Below are 6,071 nucleotides of genomic sequence, written 5' to 3'. Positions count from 1 at the left end.
ACCTGATGCAGCGACATGTTGCTACTATTTTGCTCACAGAACCACTTGTACGGAATGTGTTCGCATTATCTTCGTCACCGTTTTTATACCCTCCACCATTGGAGAAATTAGTATACCCCCAACTAATTCCGATATTCTTTTTGTAACACCTCGAAATATGCGCCTGAGATTCCATAAAGTATTCTTGATCGTTATGTCATTTTAAGTCGATCTAGCCATGTCCGTCCGTCTGTCTGTCGAAAGCACGCTAACTTTCGAAGGAGTGAAGCTAGCCGCTTGAAATTTTGCACGCAAACTCTTTATTAGTGTAGGTCAGTTGGGTTTGTAAATGGGCCAAATCAGTCCATGCTTTGATGTAGCTGCCATATAAACCGATCTTGGATCTTGACTTCATGAGCCTATAGAGCGCCCCATTCTCATCCGATTTGACTGAAATTTTGCACGTAGTGTTTTGGTATCACTTTCAACGACTGCGCTTAGTATGGTCCAAATCGCTCCATGTTTTGATATAGCTGCCATATAACCGACCTTTGGTCTTGACTTTTGAGCCTCTAGAGGGCGCTATTCTCATCCGATTTGGCTGAAAATTTGCATGAGGTATTTCGTTATGACTTCCAATAACTATGCTAAGTATGGCGTAAATCGATAGCTGCCATATTAACCGATCTGGGATCTTGACAATGGCTTCTCTCAAGACCTTCAATATACGTTTCTAATATGGTCTGAATCGATCAATAGCTTGATACAGCTCCCATATAAACCTATCTCCCGATTTTGCTTCTTAAGCCCCTACAAGGCGAAATTCTTATCCGAATGAACTGAAATATTACACAACGACTTCTACAATGTTCAGCATTTATTTATGGTCCGAATCGGACTATAACTTGATATAGCTTCAATAGCATAACAGTTCTTATTCAATATATTATGTTTGTCTAAAAAGAGATACCGCGCATAGAACTCGACAAATGCGATCCATGGTGGAGGATATATAAGATTCGGCCTGGCCGAACTTAGCACGCTCTTACTTGTTTATGGTGCCTTCTGACAGTTGTTCGTGTGAAAAGTCGAAGGCAGTACTAGGCACTACATGAAAATTTTTAATATTTTGACCCTGCATCACCACTGTGGTACAGAGTATTATAGATTTGTGCATTTGTTTGCAACGCTAAGAAGGAGAAGTGCTAGACCCATTGATTATTATACCGATCGACTCAGAATCACTTTTTGATTCGATTTAGCTATGTCCGTCTGCTCGTCTGGTCGTCTGTCCGTCTGTAAGTCCATGTACTTTTATAATCAAAGTGCCGGTCGTATTTGTTGTCCGATTGTCACGAAAGTTCGCACATGTCACATTTTTGGCCCAAGGACAAACGCTATTGATTTTGAAAAAAATCGGTTCAGATTTAGATATAGCTCCCATATATATCTTTCATCCGATATGGCTTTTTAAGGCTGTAGAAGCCACAATTTTCATCCGATCTTCACAAAATTTGGCATTGGGTATTTTATTTGAGGTCTACATATGGGTGCGAAATTTCATAAAAATCGGTCCAGATTAAGATACAGCTCCCATAAATATTTATCGCCCGATTTGCACTTAAATGACCGTAGAAGCTACAATTTTTAACCGATCTGCACAAAATTTGGCACGGATTGTTTTGTTACCGATATTAATATATATGGAAAATTTCATAAAAATCGGTTCAGATTTAGATATAGCTCCCATATATATCTTTCATCCGATTCGAACTATTGCAGCTGTATAAGCCACAATTTTGGTCCGATCTCTACCGATTTAGGTGTGGAGTCGTTTTTGTAAAGTCTCAATGTATGTGCAAAATTTCAAAAAAATCGGTTCAGATTTAGATATAGCTCCCATATATATCTTTCATCTGATTTGGCTTTTTAAGGCTGTAAAAGCCACAATTTTGGTCCGATATTTACAAAATTGTGCGTGAGGTGCTTTATTTGGCATCTTCATATGTGTGCAAAATTTCATAAAAATCGGTTTAGACGTCAATCACTGTTTGACGCCCCAGTATGTATAACTCCCATATAATCTTTTATCCGATATGGCCTTTTAAAGATGTGGAAATCCAAATCTTTTGTCCTATGGTAGGAAAATCTTACAAGGTTCTACGTTGCTATTTCAATTGGTACCCAAATTAAAGTCTGACTAGATTTCGAGATAAGTTCTACATATAAAAAGTACTACATGCACTAGGTGGTGTAGGGTATTATATAGTCGGCACCGCCCGACTTTTGCCTTTCCTTACTGGTTTTAAACTTTCTTATGCGCTGATCACAATTCTGAAACTGCTTACTGGGCATTGAAACTTTTTCCCTAAGCATGCCATCTTCACTAAAATTTCAGGTTGAACACTTTCTTCTTTTGACGTTTCCCTCCAGAGGGAGAACATTCCTAAGGGTTTCATAATTCCAGGAATTCTTGTTTTATGCCCCATCATAGTTTCTTTTCATACGATGAGGGTTTTCTAGCCCAACATCGTCATCATCATTTCATTTTCTCTAAAGTGGGTATTTTTACGGAGCTCGTTTGCGCTGCCCATGGCTAACTCTGAATGACTTCAATAGCTCAAGAACTTGCCTTTGTTCTAGCCATCAGTCTTTCTACCTGGGTGATCTGTTCTGCTGCGGTTCGATTTGTTGGCTGGCATTTGAGACAAAAAGTGAATTCAAAATTACAAAAATTACATAATTTGTTGTTTAGTAGTGCGTTAAAAAATTCCCCAAAAAATGATCGATTACCAGAAATTATAATAACATCAGCACCAGCAATTTCTCTGTAGGACTCTATTCTTCAGACTAAGTGGAAGGCCTGGCATGCGTTCCAATGCCTTACCAACGACCACAGTCGGGGGTTGTCTGAGCTGTCAGCTGTAAATAGTTGTAATTTTTTTTTTAATTTCCTTTGCTCACACAGAGGGTTTCTATGTTGGTTTCTATTCTCTTGGTCTTCGAAGAGGCCTCTATAAAAAATTTGATTAATGTTTAATGAAACTGTCATTTTACACTTGTAAACGACTAAGGCTCAGTGACGTCGTTGTACCGGTAAAGGGTCAAATTGTTTGTTTTTCCATTTTAATAATGTTGCCCGCGGCTTTATGTCGACATGTGCTTGTTTTTATTTCCGTTTCACAGAGTTGACCTGTAAAGCCCCCTTTACGATTTGAAGGCTCAGAGCAAGGGGTCATGTGAATTTGTATTTTACCCCTTTTCTCATTCTCTCTCTCTCTCTTAGAATATTGGCCGCTTTTATGACAAAAAAGAAAAATGTGAAATAAGGTAATTTTGTTATTAACATTTTACATGCTTGAGTAGGTCTTGATAGGTTTTTATGTCTTTTTCCATGGAAATGTTATGTTGTCGTTCACACACCTCCACACAACGGGGAACAGCGGAGGCAGTGAAAAGGATTCCCGGCCAAACAATAAAATTGACAAATGAAGACAAATCATTACCTCCATTTAGACAATGGCAATGTATGCAGCTCCCGCCCAAACTCCAGCTTCGACATTGAAGGTAAAGGCAAAGCCAAAGGCCCTCAAATACAAAAGGCAGAGTGGACAAAAGATCATCATCGATCACCGTAATGGACATAATAGAAGCTTTAAACCAGAAACCGTCATCATAAATCTCCTGGCTGAAAAAGAGGAACGTGTTTTCGCTTTTTCATCACCATTTCGCAAATTAATGCAATTCCGTCCAAGTCAACCTTGTTAGTCATCTCATCTCCTCTCATCTCATAAGGAAAGTGTGAGGCAGCAAAGTCAGGTAGTTCCTATGACTGAATGTCTTACGGCTTCGGCCGGATAACTGGTGATACAACAATAACAGTAATAACATGTCCCCCGAGATAAAGGATTACCAGAGATATTTTTCGGCATTTAAAGGCCTCTTACGGCAACCTTGCACCTGTAAATCCATTTAACACCCGTGCAAAAAGGAGCGCTAATCATTCACCATTCATCCAATTGCAGCAACAACAATGGCAGCAGCAGTTTTATTATCATGGTGATCATTACGACAATGATCAGCATCACAAGAGCTCTTCGGCAACGTAATCATCATCTTGGGCAGCATCACTAGCATCGATATGAACGGCATAACTTCACAGTTTGGATCGTCAGTATCAACGGCATTAACTGCCAACACTTCTCACCTTCTTCATAATTGCAATCAATTTCAATTTCCAGTGCAATGGAGGTGCAACACATTCGTTTCCAAACACACGCACACACACACAAGCATTACAACCATAACAACGATTGCAAATACAGTAGGGGGCAAAATAGCAAGCCAGTATAATTTATAAACAAAACAAGTAAAAGCGTACTACAATAATTTCGGCCGGGCCGAATCTTATATACCGGCATCTCGATTTAGGCAAACAAAGGGTAAAAGAAAACAAGTAAAAAGGCATTTAGTTCGGCCGGGCCGAACTTTGGATACTCACCACCTCGGGTATATATGTAAACCCCCTTTCGTCACAATCCGATTAAAATTGGATAACTTATGCACCCAAATTCGGCACAGACATTGAGTGGTCTTATAAATAAAGGTCACTGTTGAATTTTGTACTTCAAATTTCAACAAAATCGGGTAATAAATAGAGCTTTTATGAGCCTTAGAACCTTAACCCTCATATCGGTCTATATGACAGCTATATCTAAATACAGTCCTATTTTTAACATATTTGGGTCAGATGGCAGGTGGCCTAAAACTATTCATTGTTTTAAATTTCAGCGAAATCGGATAAAAATTAAAGCTTTTATGGGCTACAGACCATTTATCGGCAGATCAGTCTATATGGCAGCTATATCTAAATATAGTCCGATCTGAACCATATTTAGGTTCGAAGTTGAGAGGCCTAAATCTACTCACTGTTTAAATTTTCAGCAAAATCGGACGAAAAATTAAGCTTTTATGGGCATTGGACCCTTTATCGGAAAATCGGTCTATAAAGCAGCTATATCCAAATATGGTCCGATTTGGCCCGTTCAAGAACTTAAGCAGCGAGCATTAAAAAGACGTATCTGTGCCACATTGCAGCTCAATATCTCATTTTTTTAAGCTTTTACAACAGACGGATAAACGGACAGACACACGGACATCGTTAAATCATCTTAGAATTTTACGACGATCCGAAATATATATACTTTGTAGGTTCGGAAATTGATATTTCGATGTGTTGCAAACGGAATGACTAAATGAATATACCCCCTAGCCTACGGTGGTGCGTATAACAATTGCTATGTTATTGTAACAATATCAAGTTATTGTTAATTTCGGACCATAATTGAGTTGAATATTGGAGACTATAGTAGAAGTCATTGTGTAAAATTTCAGCCAAATCTAGTAGGGATTACGCCCTTTAGGGGCTGAAGAAGTAAAATAGGGAGATCTGTTTATAGGGTAGCTGTATAAGGCTTTAAACCGATTCAGACCATATTCGACACGTACGTTCAAGGATTGGATAATAATTGCGCCCTCTAGTGGCTCAAGAAGTCAAGACCCCAGGTGATGTTCAGGTGATGCTCACATATAAACCGTTCATTTAGTTTGACAGAAAATTTCCTATTGTGTTAAAAATTTTTGAGCATTGACTAAAGCATATCTGACTATAGTCCCACATAAACCAGTTTATCGATCCCTTCTAATTCAGACGATCCATACCGGTCTATAATTGGATACAACTATCATATAAAGAAAACTCCAGATTTAGTTTAAGTTTATTTTATTTAAAATCCTATTTTTCCCCGACAGTGTAAATCATTCGTCGTGTTTATAATCATTGACTGATCATGATCTTCGTCTCGTAAGTGGCAGCAGCTCACATAGCCTGACTACACAGCCTTAGCCTCGGCATTATTTTAACGACCTGCACATCTTCAACATCTCATCACATTTATTTTTTCGTTCGTTTGTCCGCCCGTCAGTTCATCCACCCTTTTGTTTTTCGTATTTTTTCGTTTGCAGTTATTTTGAAGACCTGCAATGCTGTTGTCTTCTGGCATGGCTGGGCTGGCTGTTGTCGTATGCTTTGA

The sequence above is a fragment of the Stomoxys calcitrans genome, chromosome 1 (assembly GCF_963082655.1).
Source record: "Stomoxys calcitrans chromosome 1, idStoCalc2.1, whole genome shotgun sequence".
NCBI classification, from domain to species: Eukaryota; Metazoa; Arthropoda; class Insecta; order Diptera; family Muscidae; genus Stomoxys; species Stomoxys calcitrans.
Note: the sequence above shows the minus strand (reverse complement) of the source record.